At 38.6% G+C, this 22,687-nt stretch overlaps 1 protein-coding gene across 4 annotated transcripts in view; it reads right to left on the minus strand.

Annotated features, from left to right (window-relative positions):
- LOC150085792 (clathrin interactor 1-like) overlaps positions 1 to 22,687 on the minus strand; it is a 379,846-nt gene that overhangs the window by 311,166 nt on the left and 45,993 nt on the right. The gene's annotated exons all lie outside the window — the stretch shown is intronic.

Genomic DNA, 22,687 nt, shown 5'->3' on the forward strand with positions numbered 1-22,687 from the left:
TGCATAGGCATTCTTTCTTCTTAAATTGCCACTCTTAGCGAGAGAGCTGTTCAACAATTCATTTCTTGTTTCCTCATTCATTTTTTGATGACTCTGGTCTGTGTCAATAAGCTCTTTCTTCAATGGCACTGAGCAGAATCAACACAAAATTAATTCTCATTGGGAAATTATTCAATTCAATGAATTGAATAATTTTAATTCATTGAATTGAAATTTATGCCATCTTAAAATATTATCTTAGTCTGGTAATTCACTGGATTTCAACACACAGGGCTCAAATCAAGTGAATCTGCAGATGCAGTTTAAAAAAAAATTAATGAAAAACTCTCATATGAAACACAAGTTCATGGAGTACATTATGGTATGAAATACTGCTAGAAAGTTTAAAAAACTTTATGTGCTTTGTGTTAGATGTAAAGCTGTAATGCTTGACAATGCACTGTCCTGAATATACAACAAAATATAATTATGATTTTAGGTGAGTAATAAAATGTCTTTTAATCCTGTATGTTGTTGTTGTTGGAGTGGGATTTATTGGCGCAAGGGCTGCTATGACCATATTGCGCCTATACCGTTACTTTGGAGTGTTTGTCAATATAGGAAAGGAGACTATTCTAGAAGTGATTGTATGCGTTAATCATTTTTAGAAAGGTGAACAGTTCTGATAAAGTGGCATCATTTCCAAGTATATGGCTTAGTTGCAGAGGTTTTTGTGAGCTAATTAAGGATTTGAAACATGCGATTCTAGCTGAATGATAATGTGTACACTCAATGATAATATGTTTTACAGTAAGTATGGAACTACAATGCGGGCAAAGTGGAGGATCTTCTCCTAGCAGTAGAAATAGGTGTGTAAGATGTGTATGGCCAATTCGTGCTCTTGCCAGCACGACCTCTTCCTGCCTGTTTGATCGGGAACTGGATCTCCACAGCTGTGGATTGTGTTTTATTTCAAGAAGTTTGTTACCGGTTTGATTATGCCACATTTCAGACCACATCTCAGTACATATCCGCCGTATGACTGGTTTGTAGTCAGAAAAAGGAACAGGGGTGGAATCGAAGCAAGTGGGGTGTTTTGCTGCTTCGTCTGCACGCTCATTTCCTGGAATTCCAACGTGGCTCGGTATCCAGCAAAACGTAACAGTCCGATTATTTTTGTTGAGTTGGCATAACTGTGACCTGATTTGTGAGAGGAATGGATGCAAATGTTGTGATTTATTCTGCAGAGCATTCACCGCACTTAAAGAGTCTGTATATATTATTACTTGGGTGTTTGGAACATCGTTAAGGAGTTTTAAAGCCATTTTGATTGCGTATAGTTCGGCCGTAAAAACACTGCATTCAAGTGGTAATTGGACAGAGACAGTGCATGCAGGACTCATTACTGCAGCTCCCACGGAGACATCAGTTTTGGAGCCGTCCGTGTATATCTGAAGACTGTGAGCATTGGTCAATGCGTGATTCGCATGTAGTTGTCTGAGATTGTGGTTCGATAAGGAGTGTTTTCCCCACTGAAGAAAATAGTCATCGCAATGAGGTATATACATTGCCCATGGTGCTTGTACTGCGTCCGTAGCTTGAAAGATATTTCCAAGATAGATGTTCCAATTTTGAGTTACCTCTTGTAGCCGAATACCAGCAGGTTTGTTTTCGTTGGGTTTATTTCTATATAAGTTTTCCCACTGCGGTTCAAAAAGATATGTCCAGATGGGATGAGACGGGTGACTACGTAATTTGACTGCATAACTAAGAAGCAGTACTTTTCTCCTAAGATGTAGTGGAGGTTCATTGGCATCTATATACATACTTTGCACTGGGGATGTCTTAAAGGCCCCTAAGGCAATCCTGAGAGCACTATGCTGGACCGGATTGAGCCAAGCCAATGCTGTCTTTCGTGCAGAATCATAAACTGGGGCTCCATAATCTAGACGAGATCTTATTAAGGTTCGATACAGATGTAGAAGAGTGAAGCGATCGGCTCCCCATGTCATGGAAGATATAACTTTGAGGATATTAATCTTTTTCATGCACTGAGTTCTTATTTGTCGTATATGTGCCTGAAAGGTAAGTTTGGTGTCAAGTGTAAGGCCCAAGAACCGGATACTTTTGCTAAGTGGTATTTTTTGGGTTCCTAATATTAGCTCGGGATCTGGATGGAGCTGACGCTTTTTGCAAAAATGGATAGCAGTTGTTTTTGTTGCAGAGAGACGATAGCCATTGCGGGATGCCCATGATTCTATTTTATTTATCGAGAGCTGCAATTGTCGCTCAATGGACCGCATGCTTTGTGAATGATAGGATATAGTAAGGTCATCTGCATATAAATAGGTGTCAACATTAGCCGGAATATTTTCTGTTGCATTATTTAGCCTAACCGCAAAGAGCGTTGCACTTAGAACTGATCCTTGTGGGACCCCTTCTTCTTGGACAAATGTACGGGAGAGTGAATTGCAGTAACGCACTTGAAAGGTCCTGTTTTCTAGAAAACTCTGTATGATAAGGGGTAGTTGACCCCGGAGCCCTGTGGCATACAGATTTTGAAGTATGCCATACCGCCAGGTGGTATCAAAGGCTTTTTCGATATCCAAGCAAATCATGACTAGATGTTCTTTACGGATAAAAGCATTGCGTATGTCGGATTCTGCCTTGACCATAAGGTCTAGAGTTGACCGATTTTTTCGAAATCCGTACTGATTCTTATTCATCACCGAATGAGATTCTAGATACCATACTAAACGGGCGTGGATCATTTTTTCTAGTGTCTTACCAAGGCAACTGCTGAGAGATATTGGCCGATAGTTTCGTGGATCTGATTGATCCTTTCCAAATTTAGCAAACGCTAGAACTATTGAGTGACGCCAAGAAAGAGGAAAGTAGCCATCTGAGAATATCCGGTTGAAGTATATTAGCAATGAATTCAAAGCTTGTTTGTTTAAATGTTTAAGCATTATATAGTATATCCCATCAGGCCCTGGTGCACTATCACCCGACCTATTTAGACAGCTCTCTAGTTCAAATGATGTAAAAGGTCGGTTATATGGAGGAGATGCCCTTGTATTGAAGTTCAGGTTATGCTTTTCTGCTTTAGCTTTTAGCTGTTTAAACGTAGACTCATATGCTGATGCTGCGGAGATTTGGAAAAAGCAATCTGCCAGGGCATTTGCAATTTCTGTTGGAGTGGAGAAGTCTTTACCTTTCCAGCTTATAATCGGCATTGATTCGGGGAACAGTTTACCATTCAGTTTTTTGATTTTATTCCAGATTTTTCTAATCTCTGTATTTTTAGTAATAGTGGAAGCGAACCGGATCCAAGAGTCTTTTTTCGCTTTTTTCTGCACATAACGTGCCTTTGCTTTAAGTTTCTTAAAATTAATCAAGTTTTCAGTTGTTGGATACTTGCGAAATCGATTCCATGCTTTATTCTTTTCTCTTTTAGCATCACGGCATGCATCATTCCACCAGATATTGGCATGTCTGCGAGGACTGGCTGTGGTTTTTGGTACAGCACAGGTTGCAGCTGTTATTAACTGTGCAGTAATGTGGTCGGTAACTTTATCTATGGACTGGCTTTTGATGACTTCATTATCAAAGGAAATTGAATCTGTGAACTTGTTCCAGTCTGCTTTTGAAAATTTCCATTTTATGCGGCTGGCTATATGTGTGGTTCTGTTTGTTTGCAATTTGCAAATAATTGGGTAATGGTCACTGTTTAGTGGGTTACTTGAAACTATCCACTGAATGATTGGGAATAGTTTTGGGGAACATATTGATAAGTCTATGGCAGTAGATACTCCGGTGGGAAAATGAATATAAGTGTCAGCACCAGTGTTTAATAATGTGAGATTTTGGCTCTCAAGAACTGTTTCAATAAGTTTTCCTCGTTTGTCTATCTGGGGAGATCCCCACATAGTGTGGTGCCCATTGAAATCTCCTAGTAGAATGAAAGGAGATGGAAGCTGCTTTATAAGGTCCTCCAGTTCTTTCACAGTGAATTCTTTGTTTGGGGAAAGGTATACAGAGACAATGGTTAAAGTAAAATTTAAAACAATACGTATGGCTACAGCTTCTAATGTGGTCTGCAGGGAGATCTGTTTTGTAGGAACTTTGTTGTCAACTAGTATGGCTACACCTCCTCTGGTTGAGTTAGTATTGCTTCTGTCTTGTTGATAGATACTATAATTTTTAATCACTGGAGTCACCTGCGGAGTTAGATTGGTTTCTTGCAAGCAGAGGCTGATTGGACTGTGCTGTTTGATTAGGTCATAAATATCAAATATATTGCTTCGTAGACCTCTACAGTTCCACTGTATAATATTCTGCATTATTTAGTTTTTGGGATTGAGTATGGTTCTGTCTGTTTTTTATATCCAACCTGCTTGTGTCGTTCTGGTTTCATCTTTTCTTTTTTTGGGAAGCTAGGACGCCCAAGGTCCATATCATCTTCTGCATGTAAATCTAATATTGTCTCATCATGCGGGGTACCAGCATCTGTGTCCATATTTCCTGAGTATGGTTGTTGTGCAATATTTGGGGATGATGCTTTCAATTTCACAGTTTCTGGTAGAGTATCAGTTGCAGTTGGTGGGACTGTTAGCGGAGTATTGTTAGCACAAGTCACTTTACATTGTTCTGTAGGTGGCTGCTGTGGGACCGACAGCACTGATCGGGCCCAATCAGCAATTGAGATGGATGGAGGTACTGTGACTGCCGTTTGTGTTGCAGCTGACTGGTATTTTTTGGCTGCCGCAGCATAGGTAATTTTTGGCATACTGAGCATAACATTTTTCCTAGCTTCCTGGTAGGTGACCTTTTGCTCAACTTTGTATTTCTGGATCTCTTTTCCTACCCTCCAGAGTTCACATGATTTTGAGTATGCTGGATGCTGGCCTTTACAATTTGGGCATTGTGGCGTTTCTGCATTGCAGTCCGTTTGTGCATGAGCTTTAGAACCACAGTTTGGGCAGATGGCGTCTCCTCGACATACTGTTTGCGCGTGTCCAAATTTTTGACACTTGAAGCATCTGATTGGGTTCGGAATGTAGGGACGTATTCGGCAATTAAGGTATCCGGCTTTGACACATGATGGTAAGGTTGGTGTACTAAATGTGAGGATAATATTCCTAGTGGGAACAAGTTCACCATCTTTTTTAATTATTATCCGCTTTGCTTGAACTACCTTTTGATCTTTTAGTTCTTCTACTATCTCGTCTTCAGTGACATTCATCAGGTCCCACTCTGCTATTACTCCTTTGGAGCTATTTAAAGTGGCATGAGGGGTGACCTGTACTGGTATTCCGCCGAAAGTGGATAATTTCAGTAGAGACTGAGAATGCTGGTGCTTAGTTGTTTCGACTAGAAGATCTCCGGATCGGAGTCTTTTCACCATTTTCGGTGAACCAGCCACGCTTTCCAAACATTTCTGGATTAGAAATGGTGAAAGTGAACTCACAGGTTTGGCAGAAAGAGAATGTAATATGAGGAACGCTGGATATTCCTGCTGATTCTCATTTTTGCGTAGTCTCTTAGATTGTGATTCGTCACGTTCGGGTTCATTTGAGTCATGACATGAGCGTCTAGGCTCAAGTACTGGAAAGTTGTCATAATCCATGGTTGCTCCTTTTAGCCCCAGAGGATAACTTTTCCTCCAGGTTACCGGCCCCGCCACGTGGAGGCAGGAGCGGTGCCACCAGTGACCAAGCGATTAGAGATTAGTGGTTAGTGTGTTATGTGTTATTTCTATATACAAGAAGAAGAAAGGTACCTTTCCTTTCTTTTTGAAAAGCTTACTTCTTTATTTAGAAGAGCTGAAAATAAATAACTTAGCAAATGAAACACTTGAAATTTCTCTGAAATCTATTAACTCTAGAGAAGTCGCTTTGAAATTCACTTGTAGATTCGCTTTGATCACTCGCTTGGCACTCGGGGCCTTTAATCCTGTAGAGGTCATGCAAAACTTGACTGGTTCCTCTTCAAAATAACTGTTACACATTCATTTTTGGTTCAAGATTAATGGCTTATACACTCAGCACCTTCCTAAATATAGAAAAAGTTCTATTTGAGCAGTTTTGTAAGTGAACAATTATTGAATATTTGGAATGAGACATAAAACATGTCAAGTTCGATGCATCCAAAACTATTTGTGTAACCATTTTTACCCTCCACTTCACGTCACCTTCGGTTCTAGCACAACATAAACAAGTATGTTTCTTGACCACTGTTGATGTGCATCTGCTATAGAAATTATATGCTCTTTGTTTTATGGTTAATTGTATGTTTTTTTATTGATTATTATTAGTAGTATAATTTAGTTTCTTGTTTCAATTATTTATCTGTTTATTTCTTTATTTATCTGACAAAATATTAATATATGCACATGTGTTCAGTTCGAATTTTTGCACTTAACAGTTCAAGGAACTGCAAAATAGAAGTAACTATTAGTTTCATATTTATGAAGAATTTCATAGCAAGAAATTAACCAAGCAGGATTACTTTTTCAGTCTAACACAAGAGCCTGTTTCATCCAGTTCAAACTGCCAAGTCCAAGTTCCCTGAATGCTGTTGTTGTTGTTTAAGGGTTTTAAGACACAAGGGCATCAAAGGCCAATATGTGTCTTTACAGGTTTTTTTTAATGTATATAAATTTTTTTTAGATTTGTTTGTCAAAGTGGATTTGCTGAATAAAATTAAAGAGTTTATCAAGATTTGCAGAGTTATCTAAAATCTGTTGAAGGGTAAGTGGATTCTGATTATCGCACAGACTCTGAAAGTAAAGAAATCTGGAAATTCTGAATAGAGGGCATACTAAAAGGATGTGTTTCGCTGTAAGCTGAACTTGACATCGAAAACAGAGAGGGGGATTTTCATTAGCTAGTAGATGATAATGCGTAAGGTGAGTGTGGCCAATTCGTAGTCTGGCAAGCATTACTTCTTCTCTGCGACTTTCCCTGATACCTGAGTTCCATATTTGTGGATTCGATTTTATTTCCTGCAGTTTATTATTGGTTTGATTTCTCCATATCTGAGCCCATTCATTCTCACTTGCTCAAATAATAACTGGTCTGAAATCAGTGTATGGAACAATCATTGCTTTTTTTGGCTGTTCTGTAGCTGACTTTGCTGCATTATCTGCTTTGTCATTGCCTTCTATTCCGGAGTGTCCTGGAATCCAGCAAAGAGTTATGATAATATATTAGGACAGAAATTTATGATAGCGAACATATTTCACTTAATGCAAGCTGGATGGCATATAATTCTGCAGAAAGTATGCTGTACTCATGTGACTGCCTTTGAAACTATATGCGAAGGGAATACTGCTGCTGCACCTACACGAGAGTGTGACTTAGAGCCATTCGTATAAATTATAAGTTTCCTAGTGTGTTCTGTAGTATGGTTGACATGTAGCTATTGGATATTAAAATATGGAATGGTGTTTTTTGATCACTGAGTGAAGTATAGATCAATGTCTATATCGTGTCTATCCCATGGAGGTAAAGGCACATTTGTACTTTCTTCAATTTTACTGAGATCAATTTTCCACTTCTGTGTTATTTCTTGAAGATGTATCCCAGCAGGCCTGGGTTCATTAGGGTTGGATTCATAGTATGTTGTCCAAAGAGGTTGGTTGAGGTAAACCCAACAAGGATGATATGGTGAGCTTCTTATTTTGGCAGCATATTGGCAGAGTAGGCTTTGTCTTCTAAGATTAAGTGGAGGGTCGTGTGCTTCCACGTACAAGCTCTGAACTGGCGAGGTTCTGAAGGCACCTAGAGAAGATCTAAGAGCACTGTGTTGGACGGTGTTCAGAGACTGTAAGATGATCTTTTTAGCTGAAGCATATACTATAGCTCCATAATCTAATCATGACCAGATTAAAGCATGATATAAATTCAATGATGACTGCCTGTCAGCACCCAAAGATGTTGAGGATACTGCACAAAGGATGTTTAATTTCTGGAGGCATGTAGTTTGCAGGTAGGTTATATGTTTGTGAAAATTTAGTTTGGTGTCTAAAATCAAACCCAATAGTCTTATCAAATCCGTAATTGCTATTTCTGTGCCTTTCAGTTTTAATACAGGTTCCGGATGAAGCGATCGCAATTTACAGAAGGGTATTGCTGCAGTTTTCTCCTCGCTTAATCGATAGCCATTGCATTTTACCCAAGTTTCAATTTTAGTTATTGCTAGTTGTAGTTGTCTTTCAATGGTACCCATGCTTGAGGATTGACAGGAAATAGCAAGATTATCTGCATACATTAGCATTAGTAGAGGCATACGATACAAGAAAGCAAGCTTATGCAGCATCAGCCAAAAAATGCTCCAATTTCACCCCTCCATTCATTCCAAATACCAGTTCCAGCTCAGTCTTAAATTTATTTAGGCTATCAACTTCCCACAACAAAAGATGGAAGTCTGTTCCACCAATTTTACTTGTGCATATGTCCGTTCCCATATTCCCTGTCAGAGACTTGGTAATTTGGAATCTCCTCTCTTCGATCTTCTCTGGCTTAAATTCTCTCTACCTCATTGTATCAAATTCATTTGTTGTCTCTACCAATCTCCAAACTCCACTAATCACTTGAAGCTCTTTGACTTCCTCTCTTTGCGATTTGACTTTCTCCAGTCCAACTTTCCTAACAGCAAGGTAATTTTCCTTGGTGAATTTAATGTTCGCAACTCCAGCTGGCTTCCGTTTTCTAGTCACAACCCAGCTGGCCGAGATGCTGAGGCTTTTGCAATTACCAATGATCTTGCACAGATTGTTCATTTACCTACAAGAATACCAGACAATCCTAACCATACAGCCAACACGCTTTATCTTTTTCTCACAAACAAGCCTTCTAAGTACATGGTCGAACTGAGTGGTCCTTTAGGCACCTCAGATCACAACTTGGTGATTGTCTCTTCTCCAATGGAGCCTTTATCTCATGGCTATTCCCAACTTCGTGTTGTTTGGCATTATAAGAATTCAAAATGGGTTGACCTGCGAGATTTCTTTTCTTCTTTTCCTTGGTTGGATTACTGTTTCGAAACTTCTGATGTCAATGTTTGCTCAGATCGTGTCAGTGAAATTATTTTTGTAGGAATGGAATCTTAATTCCACACTCCACTTTAAAATCTCGTCCTTTATCTAAACCTTGGTTTTCCAATAAATGTGCTAACGCTGTTCAAGAGAAGAACGTTGCATATCGTAATTGGCTTGTTTCCAATTCTTCAGTTTCATTTTCTGCCTACACCAACACTCGTAACAATTGTAAAGAAGTTATTAATCAGTCCGAACTAGATTTTGAACAGGCTAAGAGTAGAAAACCTACTTCTTGCCCTAATGGTAGCCGAGCATTCTGGTCTCTTTGGCAAAAGACAAAAGTCTCTTGCCAAAGCTATTGGCCCATCTCTGCTCCCACCTCTGTCAAATCCAGATGGTTCTGTTGTCACTTCAGCCAACGATAAAGCTGACCTGCTAGCATCTCATTTTTCTTCCAACTCATCTATTAATGATTTTGGTAAAACATCTCCCACCAATCCCAACACACTCCATTCAATGCCTCCTGTGGTCTTCCGTCAAAAGGATGTCAGAAGGATTTGATGAATCTCGATACTAAGAAAGCTCCAGGTCCTGATGGTATTTCTCCACTTGTTCTCAAAACCTGTGCTCCCAAACTTACTCCTGTTCTTTTTCCTTCTGCTTGGAAATTTGCTCATATCCAGCCAGTTCCCAAAAAGGGTGACAAGTCCCTCCCATCCAATTATCATTCCATTGCAATTACTTCTACTCTTTCTAAAGTAATGGAGAAATCAATTAACCGCCAACTACCTAGAAACCCTCCATCTGATCAACGATCGCCAGTATGGATTCTGTCAGTGTCGATCCACTGGTGATATTCTGGCTTATGTTACTCATTTATGGACAAATTCAATGGAAAAGATCGGCAAAACACAAGCAGTTGCTCTTGATATCTCAAAGGCTTTCGATCGTGTTTAGCATAAAGGTCTTCTAAACAAGCTTCCATCTTATGCTTTGCCAACTGCTTTTTGTAATTGGTTATCCAATTTTCTCTCTGATTACTCACTGAGGGTGATGGTAGATGGCTCTCTGTCTTCTAACTTCTCCACTAATGCTGGTGTCCCCCAAGGTTCAGTTCTTTCCCCCATCTTTTGAACTTGTATATTAATGACCTTCTTCCATTGACTGGATATCCTATCCATAGTTTTGCCAATGATAGCACATTGCATTCCACTTTCCATTTTGAGAAACCTGGCCCTGCTCAATCAGCTTCAATTTCTCGAATATCTGCTACCAATTCCTTAAATGGCAATCTCCAGGTAATTCTCTATTGGGGCAAAGACAACTTAGTTGATTTCAATCCTTCTAAAACTCAGTCTTGTCTTATATCTTGCAAAAAGGATTCTTCTGCTCCTATGCTTATCTTTGGTGACACTCCAATTTCTAGGCAAGTTGATATATCTCTTTTGGGGATTACCCTGACTTCTAATCTCTCTTGGCACAAGCACATTACATATATTGCTTCCTCTGCATCTAAAAAACTTGGTTTTCTCTTTCGCTCTTGGTGTTACTTTTCTTCCAAACAGCTGTTCAGTCTATACAAATCGCAAATCCACCCTACCATAGAATATTGTTCCTACATCTGGAGCAGTGCCCCCAAAACCTCTCAAGCTTCTAGATTCCATTCAGAAGAGGGCAATTAGGTTAATTAATGACTCCTCTCTAACAGAGTCTCTCCACTCACTGTCTCATAGATATACTGTTTCTGCTGCATGCCTTTTCTACAGATACTTCCATGGGCACTGTTCTTCTGAATTGGCTTCTATTATTCCCGCTCTCTCTTTCAAAACAGTCCGAACACGTGCTGCCACCAGCCAACATCCATTTACTGTCCAACTTCAAACTCACAGAACCAACTTTTCATCTTCCTCGGTTATTCATTCAACTGTTGTTTTCTGGAACAACCTTCCTTCGTACATATTTCCTGAAAATTACAGTCTACAGAAGTTCAAGTCTAATGTCAACAAATATCTTCTTTCGTCTTCTCAACCTCCAGCCCAAGCACGGTACCAAGTACTATAGGTTATAATACCGCTCGTGTTTGGGGTTTTCATAAAAAAAAAAAAAAAATCAACTACTAGCTGGCTAAAGGCAAATTTCCGTACATCTATCCTATACATATAAGTTTCCACCGTAGGTGGGATGCCTCGAGTAAAGCCACTGGTTCGTAAAGCAAAAAGTGTGACGCTTAAAATAGATTCTTGAGGTATTCTTTCTTCTTGTGTGTGAATTGTGAACAGCTCATTCTGGAATTGTACTTGAAAGGTCCTGAGATGGAGAAAGTTCTGAATGAAACGTGACATGTTACCTCTCAGTCCAAGGTTGTTTAAGTCTTGGAGGATTCCATATCTCAAGGTGGTGTCAAATGCTTTGGTAATATCGAAAGTTATCATTACCATGTGTTGTTTTTTAACAAAAGCATTTCGAGCACGAGCTTCTACTTTAATGTGGACATCAGTTGTAGACCTGTTATGGAGGAAACCAAATTGGTGCGGTGTTATAGCATCTTGAGCTTAAATAATCCAGACTAGTCTCCTGTGAATCATCTTTTCTATTATCTTCCCTAAACAGATGGTAAAAGACATAGGATGATAACTGTTAGGGGAGATAGTATCTTTGCCAGGTTTTGCTATGGGTAACACCAGTGGTGGGATTCAAATAATTTAACAACCGGTTCACTGCCCTAATGACCATTCTAAGTATAAAAAAACTATATACCGAAATGTAGTTTATTATTTCATGAAGTTAATACTAAAATAAAAACAATAAAAGAGGTCCACAAAACTAGATTATGTTATAAGAAAGAGTTTTAAAATATTAATGAAAAAATATTAAATAATACCTGAAAAAAAAAACAATAAAACTGTTATTTAAGATATTTCCATATTGCTTCTTGATTGGTGTCCTCACTTGCAATTTTCTTCGCTTTTATCCAAGCATCATTAGCTGAGTGATTTATCCTTAACCATCTTTTCACTGTAGGAGTAGGATCCCATTCCTTTAGAGGTAGGCCAATTAGACTAATAGTCATTGTGTTTGTTATATTAGAAACAGTTAGGCGACTTCTCTTCTCTGAACATATTATGTTTGTCTTTGAAAAAACCCCTTTCTGCTTCTGCTGAACTTACAGCAATTGTTATGACAATAATTTTAGCTCTTTGAACACTTTCAGGAATTGCATAATTCTGGGAATTTTTTAAACATTTTCCACGAAATCTCGATAATCATTAATATCAATTTTGTAATTAAAAATGTCATTAAACACGAGCAATTGTTCTTCATCTGCTTTCCATGGAACTCGTACTTCTTCAATATTCCAGTAATCTGGCTCCAAAAAATTTGAGAAATTGTAATCTATCTTGAGTCCTATCTTGAAATTGGCTACAACTTGCTTTTAAATGTTCACAATCCATTATTTTTTTTTTCAAATTCGTTACAATGGTTTCTAAAAGTCTTTCACGAGGAAGCCCGACAAATCGATGATTTTCTACAAATTTTATATTTTTGAAGGTTTCTGAAGTAATTAATTCATCAACTTTTTTTTCGTATGGACCCTTTTCCTTTCCAAGCATTTGAAATGCTTTAATAAATCTTATCACGAGTTTTTCAGCCTTTATTACGTCTATATTTCTTGCTTGCAGTGCATTTGAAAGAAGAGAAATTTCGTTTAAAATATCAATCATCAATGCCAAATCAGTTATAAAATATATATTTTCAAGACAGGCAACCATACCTAAGCACTTTTTATGTTAATAAAAATAGTGATGTAGCACTGGATAAGCGCACCACACAGCTAGAGTTGACCTTAAACTACAGGCAGCCCAACTTGGTCCCAAAACTCTACCAATCTTTATAATTTCAATTCTAAGTTGTTCAGATATTTTGGAAAGTTCAATTTGGTTCTTATTAGATTGATGAAAAATTGTATATATCTTATCAATAAATATTTTAAAATGATTTACTTGCTTTATTTCCTTTATCGAATCATCTAAAAACAAGATGGAGGCGATGATTTAAACAGTGCCATATTATTATGTTTGGAAACTGTTTTGCAATCCTAGTGCTCACTCCAGATTTTCTCCCAAGCAGCACAGACGAGTCTCACCACAAGATCCATTTCCATCTCCACAGGCAATTCATACACGATAGATTTGAGGGCCTCCCACAGAAAGAAATCAAGGCTCGATAAATCAGTTGAGCGTGCGGGCCAGGCAACGGGTCCACCACGGCCAATCCATCGACGCCCAACACGCCTGTTCAAATGGTCACGAACACACCTTCCATAATGGGCATGAACTCCACTAAATATCAGATCGAGAAAGATCCGATATTTAGCGGAGTTCATGTGGGATGGTAACAGGTATGGGTCGACTAAGCAGTCACCGACCATACCTGCCCACCCATTTATTGCGAAGCGATGTTGTGCCGCATGGGAGCGCACACCGTGTGTGCCCTCTGCTAATCCATACACTAGATGCATGTCTGCCAGCTCACAGTTCGTATATCGATGCATGTCCTTCGTGCGCGACTACTGCTTGAATGAGTAAACCAGAAATTTTCCCTCTCACGAACTGATGAACAGAGGCATGTACCGACTTACGGTGACGTTTCCGGCTATGGGTTCCTATGCGATTCACATTCCTTTAGATGTTACCTACCTCCCCTAAACGTTTGTACCAATATTTTTGAGATACCCTGTATGTATGTATATATGTGTGTGTGTGTGTGTGTGTGTGTGTGTGTGTGTGTGTGTATATATATATATATATACTTTGAATCTTTTGTATATATATATATAGATATACTTTGAATCTTTTGTATATATATATATATATATAGATATACTTTGAATCTTTTGTATATATATATATATATATATATATATACAAAAGAAACGTGTCTTTCCTTCCTTGATACGAAGCTTACTTCTTTATTTAGAAAAATGCAAAGTTAAATAACTTTATAAAGGAAGGGTTTTAACAATCTCTATAATCTGTCGCTTTTTTTTTTTTTTTTTTTCTGTAGTTGTTGGCGCATCGGCATCTGTGGCCATAATGCACCTCCCAAGGTTTTTGCAGTACTTTGATCTAAGCCCGAGGTGGGATTTGAACCCGCAACCTTTGGGTTTCCAGGCAGGTACTTTACCCACCCGGCTAAAATCTGTCGCTTTCAAATCACTTTGGAAATATCGCTATGATCGCTCGGGGCCTCCCTGAATGCAAGCCTGCAACCTACTTACCTATTGGATAAGATCTGTTGGGGACTAAGAGGTGTGGCAATAAAGTACCCAGATTTGTACTGTTGCATTCACGTTGAATGAGCTGGAAAATAAACTGAAGTGGTATGTTGTAGTTCCAACTTCCTCCAAAAGATGATGATACAGAAATTATTCTGTATGCTGACAAGTTCAACTTAAGTAGCGTTAAGATTAGTCACAATTTTGCAATGGAGCAATGAACGAATATCAAATTTTGCTTTGGGAACATCTGCAACAAAAACATAATGAAATGTTCAAAACTGTTTATGGTGATGAAACATTAAGCCATACCAGTGTATCTGAATGGTATAAGCGGTTCGAATATGGACGTGAGGATGTTCACAATGAACCAAGAAGTGGGCATCCATCAAACTCTCTAAGTGAGAACAGAGTTGCAAAAGATCAGGAAATTGTGGCAAGTGATTACTGTTTGACCCTCAAAATGAGTTGGATATGAATAAGGAGACAATTCATCAAATTCTGAATGAAGATTTAGGTAAAAAGGAAGTGCAAAATTTGTGTCAAACAGCCTCATGGAAGCAATAAAGAATGCCATCATGCGAGGGCTTCATCCAGATATGTGAAGACAATCCTAATTTCCTCGACTGTATTGTCACTGGAGATGAGTGTTGGGTGTTTCAATATGACCCAGAGGATAAAGCATCAGAGCATTCAGTGGACTTCAAAAATTATCATCAGGGCTCAAAGTTTCATTTACAGAAATCTAGGATCAAGACGATGCTGATCCATGTTTTTTGACAAATAAGGTATAATTCCCAAAGAATTTGGATCTAAAGGGAGAGTCGATGCATTCTATATACCAGTTCTTCCGCCCCATATGGGGGAAGGGGGAAATAGTAGGTCCATTTGGTCTGGGCCCCAGACCTAGAGAGGCCTCCAAAATTTAGTCTGTTATGCAAAAAACATATGAAAGTGATTGAAAAAATTTTCAAATTAACTTAAACATTATTTATTATACAAGTGTCATTCTATTTATGATGTAATGATACAAACAATAATATACTGTTTGATAACTTAACGGCTACCGCTCAAATGAGTGAGAGAAGATTGGAGATGGAAGGGGAGCAATAAGAATGTATTCCATGCTTCATTATCTTTGAATCAGGTCTTGATTGTTCACACAAAAAACAAATGCATCTTATCATTTGATATGTGAAAATAAACAATTCAGTTTTTGATTGAAGAACAATTCATCAAGTTTGATTCTGTCACACAAAACAAAGGAAAGGAAATTGCTTTAAAAATTCTATAACTTCTAGGAAAGTTTGAACTTGATTTCAATACACGTATTGGAGCATCTAATAATGATGCTAATATGGCAAGAGTGTATAATGGTGTACAAGCAGTTTTGATTGAATGTAATCCTAATTTCATTTTTTCAAGCTGTGGAAACAATACTTTGAATCTTACAGGTTGTTATTGTTGTTGGTATACGGCTTAATGACACAAGGACTACTGAGGCCTAATTGTGTCTGTTCATTGTTTATTTACATGCAACGTATAGCTATAGATGTAAAATTATATGCTCATGTACAGGTCAATATATTTTAGGTACATCAAAAGTTCTTTTACGTTTGCTTCATTTCCTGTGAAGTGAGATAAATCATGAGAGCTGTTCAATGTGGAGAGAGATTAAAAAGTGTTAGAGTGGATGGTTGAATGTAAAGGACAATCAACTAGAAAATGATGGACAGTAAGTTGCACCAAACAGGATGAACACTGAGGTAGGTTTTCTCCCAACAGTAGGACGAGATGTGTATGATGAGTGTGTCCAATTCTGAGTCTTGCCAATACCACTTCCTCTCTTCTGTTTTGTCGGAAGCTAGAGAGTCACAGCTTTGGATCTTGTTTTATCAGGTAAAGTTTATTGTTGGTGTTACTTTTACAGATCTGTGACCAGTTGTAGCATGCTTCGCAAATGGTAGGTTTATAGTCGCTGCACGGAACCTGAGGATGTTGTGAGAGAGCGAATTGAGGATGTTTAGTGGCAATATCAGCACTTTCATTTTCCTGGAATCCCAGTATGACCAGGGATCCAGCAAAATCTGATTGACTAATTGGACATGCTGCAGGAGATTAACTGGGAATGAATGTATTTCAAGATAGGATGGGAAGAAGAGAAATTCTTCCTTACGGCAGATGAGATGGATAGTTCAATAATTTTACCAAGTGCTAACTTGATAGCATATAATTCAGCAGTGAAGACACTGCAGGCTAATGGTAGTGAGGCTGTAGCAGTAAATGAAGGAAAAACTGCAGAAGCACCTACCATACTTGCAGTTTTCGATCCGTCAGCATAGATTTTACAGGCATGGGAGTTCTGAGTAGCATGAGCTGAGTGCAACTGCCTGACCCCAGGGGCTCATATCTGGTGAGTATGGGCTTGGCACACCCAGGGTGCTGAGCCGGATATCATCATTCTTCTCTTTCTTGGTGATTCCCTTTTGATTCTTCTTTCTCTCTCTCTCACAGGGTAATTCAGAATTTTTTTTTTTTTTAGCTGGTGCAGCATAAGGGTTCCTTACACCATATGCTAATAATAATATTGCAAGGTGGTATGACATTTTTCTCCCACTTAAGAAAATTACATTGTAAGGGGCAGAAACGTATGTCTAATGTGGAAAGGAGCGGTTGTGTCCTGAAAAATATCACTTAAATCAATATTCCAATTCTGAACAAGCTCTTTAATTCCGAGTGAAGCAGGTCTCTTTTCATTTGGTTTGCTCTCATAGAAGAAATGCCACCGAGTATTATAAAAATATTCCCAACTGAGGTGCGATGGAAGACTGGATTTTAGCAGCATATTGGAGTAGTAATGTTTTCCTATGAAGATGTAATGGAGGCCCATGCATTTCGATATAAAAACTTTGGATTGGAGAAGTCCTGAAAGCGCACAATGAAATCCTCAGAGCACTGTGCTGGATGATATTTAGATGTAAAGTAGTGCTTCTGGCAGAGTCATACACTAGACAACCATAATCTAAGCATGAACGGATTAAACTTCTGTAAAGGTAAAGTAAGTACAGCAATACCTCGTTTAGCATGGCTTCAAACAGCACGGGTGCCACTATAATACGGTTTTCAATTAAATTTAAGTCGAAAATTTACTGTACATATTAAAACTCATTCAATAGCCTAGTTATGCATACATATATGCTTTGGTGCCAACTCTATAGTCTCACATGCAAATGTGCCAATATAGCAGCATACAACAGTGTTCAGTATTCTTAATTCGATCCTGGCAAGATGACGTAATAGCTTTTCAAACTTTTCATTTCACAATTTATTTTTTTACTCCTTCAAATACGATTTAAAATATATTTGCATCTTGGCTAGAAATCACTGCCAACAACATGCGTTCTGTTTGGCAGCATGTTTTGCCCCATTTAGCATGATTTCACTGGTTTTGAATCCCAAATTCAGACAATTACAAAAGACTTGGGATTCGAAACTTTGGACACTGCCAACGTATGTGACTGCATTGACTCACATGCAAATGACTTAGATGATGCAACTCTCCTTGAAATTGATGAGCAAACTGCATATGAAGAGGAAAACAATTCTGAAGTGGATAACACTGACATGGCACCAAAGAATTTAACAGAAGAATTGGATAAAGTTTTTTGGGGGGTTGACATGGCCTGCGAGGTGATTATGAATAGAGATCTGGATGTTGAACATAGCATCAAGATACGGCAATTTTATAAGATGGGATTCGATGCTACAAAGACTTGTACTCTGAGAAAAAGAATAGACAACTTCACCAGACTTTATTATTGAAATACCTAAACAAACAAACAATAAAGCTGTTTTCTCATCTCTCATGATGTTACCTTTTCATTAATAAAATTTTGGCAATATTTTTTATTTCAAATCCTTTTAATTGGCTATCAAGTGAAAATTGTTTACAGATTTATTATAATTTGTTTATAGACTGTTTCTCTGGTACGCATTCAATTAAAACCCATAATAATTATACCTCAATCAGCACAGTTTCAGTACCAATTATCTGTGCTATTTGCTATGCGGGGGTGTTGCTGTATATCAATCAACTCCCCAAGATATGGACGAGACTGATTGAAGTAAGTTCATATGCTTTAGACAAACATTTCTTAATTGACTGATGTGAGCTTGGAAATTAAGCTTGCTGTCTAATATCAGACCAAGAAATCTGACGTTAGTAGCAAGTGGGATTGGAGTATTGATGATTTGTAATTAAGGATCAGGATGGAGAGCTCAACGCTTGCAAAATTGGGTGGCAGTGCATTTCTTTTCTGATAGTCGATAACTATTCCTTAAAGTCCACAATTTAATTTTGGTTATGGCCAGTTGGAGCTGGCATTCAATGGTATTGATATTTTGAGACTGAGAGGAAATGGTAAGATCATCTGCATAAGTTTTGACAGTTTTTGGGATATCACATGTCATGCTACTAACTCTAAGTACAAAAAGTGTTCAGCTAAGTATCGATCCCTGCAGTACTCCTTCTTCCTGAATGTGAGAAGCAGAGAGCATGCTTTTATACCAGACCTGAAAAGTGCACAATTCCAGGAAATTTTTAATGATTTCAGGCAAATGACCCCTAAATCCCAGATGATAAAGATCAATGAGAATACCATGATGCCAGTTAGTGTCAAATGCCTTTTCAAGATCTAAGTTGACCATGGCTACTTGTTGTTTCCTGACAAAGGCATGGCAAATATGAGATTCGGCTTTGATAAGCACGTCTACGGTTGATCTATTTTTTCGAAAGCCATACTGATGATCTGGCAGGAGATTCTGTGAGTCCAGGATGTAAGTGAACCTATTATGAACTATTCCTTTCAAAAATTTTACCCAAGCAGCTTGTGAGGGATATGGGCCTATATTTTTTAACCAGGGTAGGATCATTTCCTGGTTTTGGTATGGCAATAATAAATGCTTCAGCATAATGTAATGAATACTATCTGGGCCTGCGGCACTATTGGATGATCTATTTAATGATGATTTGAGTTCTGTTAATGTAAAGGATTGATTGTGCGGGAAGGAGCGGCATGTGAAGAAGTCGGTTTTATGCCGTTCTACAGCTGCTTTAAGCCGAGCAAATTTGCCGTTCAGGGCCTGTATCCTTCTCTTGATGAGCCTGGTGTCGTTGTTGGTGATGATTGAGGCAAAGGCAATCCACGAATCATGTTTCACTTTCTGTCTAATTTGCCTTGCTTTAGCTCTCTTATAAGTGATTAAGTCAGTTGTGGTAGGATACTTTTGGAAATTATTCCATGCACGGTTTTTCTCCTGTTTGGCATGAAGGCAATCTGTATTCCACCAACGATTTCAGTGAATGTGATATGCCTTGGATTTTGGAATGGATGCATCGGATGCTGACAGAATCTGATTGGCTATATATACATTTACTTCATTAATGGGTTGTTTTTGAATATAAAGTCTGTCTAGACATATTTGGGCAGAATCCCAGTTCACCTTTCTAAACTTCCAAGTGGATCGCTGATCAGGATTTAGTTACCCGTTTGTAATGTGCAAATAACTAGAAAATGATCTCTTTTAAAGGGATCGGTTAACACTGACCATGTCATGATTGGAAACGTTGTTGTAGTTGTGGTGTTTTCTGGCACAAGGGCAACTTAGGCCATATTGCACCTCCCAAATCAATTCACTTTACATATAAGAACAGCTTGTGCAGCAGTTAGAAACAGTCATACATTTGAATTTGTTTTAAATAGAGAAAGAATACAGAGAAATCTGCTTCTTCACCTATGATGCTATTGAGAGACAGAGGTTGTTATAGATCTGAAATAAAACTAAAACACTTTCGCTGGGCATTGTTGAACAAGCTATATTCAAGGAGTATATGTTTTACTGTAAGTGGCTGCGAGCAGTGCACACACACACTGAGAAGGATCATTTCCTGTAAGTGGCTGCAAGCAGTGCACACACACTGAGAAGGATCATTTCCTGTAAGCAGACAGAGATGTGTGAGGTGAGTGTGACCTATTCGGGTTCTGACTAAGATTACTTCTTTTCTATTTTAATGAAAGCTAGAATTCCATAATTGTTGGTCATGTTTTATTTGAAATAGCTTGTTATTTGTTTGCATTTTCCATGGAAGTGTCCATTGTTCCATGTATGTTCTTAGCATTAGTAGAGGCATAAGATGCAAGAAAGCAAGCTTATGCAACATCAGCCAAAAAAAAAAAAAAAAACTAGCTCCCATTTCACTTCTCCGTTCGTTCCAAATACATGTCCAGCTCAGCTTTAAATTTATTTAGGCTATCAAATTCCACAACAAAAGATGGAAGTCTGTTCCACCAATCAACTACTTGCTGGTTAAAGGCAAACTTCTGCATATCTATCATACAACTGTCTTTTCTCAATTTGAATTTATGCCCTCTCAGATGATTATTCTGAGCAAGAGGAAGAATCCGAGTTATTTTGTTAGTTATTTGGTTTTTTTCAGGAGCATTAGCAACTAAGGCCATATTGCTCCGGGGATATTTGGTAGCCATTTCCTGACCTTTCCGCATCCTCCGTATTTGGTGGTGATGGGCTCGAACCCCGGTCTAATCAAGAAGCGTGTGCAACGCACTGCTGCTCCTTCCCACCTGGCTACAGAGGCGCCCAAAGAATCTGATCAGCATTGGGCATGCTCAAACCATTCAAGGCTTTATACACCTCAATCAGATTACCTCACAGGTGCCTAGTCTCCAGACACTGTAATCTGCAAAACTTAAGCCTTTCTTCGTAAGAGCAACCCTTTGTTCCATTCACTAATCTTGTTGCACTTCTCTGTACTCATTCCAACAGCTCTACATCCTTCTTAAAATGAGGCCTCCAGACCTGTATACAGTACTCAAGGTGTGGCCTGACCATTGCCCTATACAAGGGGATAATCACGTCCTTGCTAGAAAAATTCCTGTATATCACTCAAGACACCTTGAGCTACTCTTGCAGACCATCTGCACTGCTCAGAAAACTTCATATCTGCCTACACAATTACCCCAAGGTCCTCCTCATTCTCTGCCACTGTCAGTGTAGTACCACAGAGTTCATACGTTACTCTGGGGTTACTGCTTTCCATATGCAGTACTTTTACATTTGTCAATGTTAAATTTCATTTGCCACCTCTCAGCCCATTTGCTCAACTTTTCTAGATCCTGTTGCAGCAGCGTACTGTCATTAGTTCCTTAACAACCCGGCCAATGTTCGTATTGTCTGCAAACTTAGACATTAAGCCTGATATACCATCATCAATATCATTTATAAATACAGAAAACAACAATGGACCCAAAACTGAATCCTGAGGGACTCCACTAATAACATTAGTCCATGAAGAGCAGTGTCCATTGATTACCACTCTCTGTCTTCTCCCACTCAACCATCCCTTTATCTATTGCAGCAATTAATTTGCCTCCAATGCCACACTGCTCCAATTTGTGCAGCAGTCTTCCATGTGCAACAGTATCAAAAGCCTTTCTAAGATCAAAATACATGATATCAAATTTATTCCCTGCATGTGACCACATCATTGTATCCAATCAAATTGGTCAGACAAGACTTCCCCTTAACAAAACCATGCTGTGTCCGAGCTATAACTGGTCTTGTCTAAATGAACCTGCAGTGCTTCTTTAAACAGTCCCTCTATTAATTTCCCTGGAACAGAAGTTAAACTAACAGGTCTATAATTACTTGTGTCACCCTTTGATCCTCCTTTGTGAATTGCAGTCACATTTGCACATCTCCAGTCCATGGGTACCTCCCCTGAGTCCAAGGAAGCTCTCATAATTATGGTTAAGGGTTTGATTACTTCCTTTGCTGCCTCCTTTAATATAACTAGATAGATCCCAACCACCTTGGGTGCCTTTTTTATGTTTATCTTCAACAATTTCTCATCCACTTTCCTCTCAGTTATTACAAAATCATCTAGCTCACTGCCAGAGTTTAATTCACCTCTGGCATTCCCCTCCCTGAATAACTCCTCATGTGTGAATATAGATGCAAAATACTCATTTAATTTGTTAGCCACCTGAGCAGGATCATCAACAGTTTAACCATCAATATCCAGTGGACCAATCTGATTCATCCCTTTCCTTCTAGAGTTTACATAAGTAAAGAACTCATTGCTGTTTTTCTTTGCATCCCTTGCCAAAGATTTCTCGTAATCTGCCTTCGCCTGCCTAACCTCCTTTGTAACTTGGTTACAGATCAACTTGTATCTATCATAGGTTTCTGTGTCATGTGTTAATTTGTATGTATCCCATGCATGTTTCTTCTCTGCCATATGCCTCATCAGTTCATCTGACATCCATTTAGGCCTAAACCTTGAAAAATATTTCTTAGTTGGTATGTAAAGC

The sequence above is a fragment of the Mastigoproctus giganteus genome, chromosome 5 (genome assembly GCF_048544385.1).
Source record: "Mastigoproctus giganteus isolate SK-2022 chromosome 5, ASM4854438v1, whole genome shotgun sequence".
Taxonomy (NCBI): Eukaryota; Metazoa; Arthropoda; class Arachnida; order Uropygi; family Thelyphonidae; genus Mastigoproctus; species Mastigoproctus giganteus.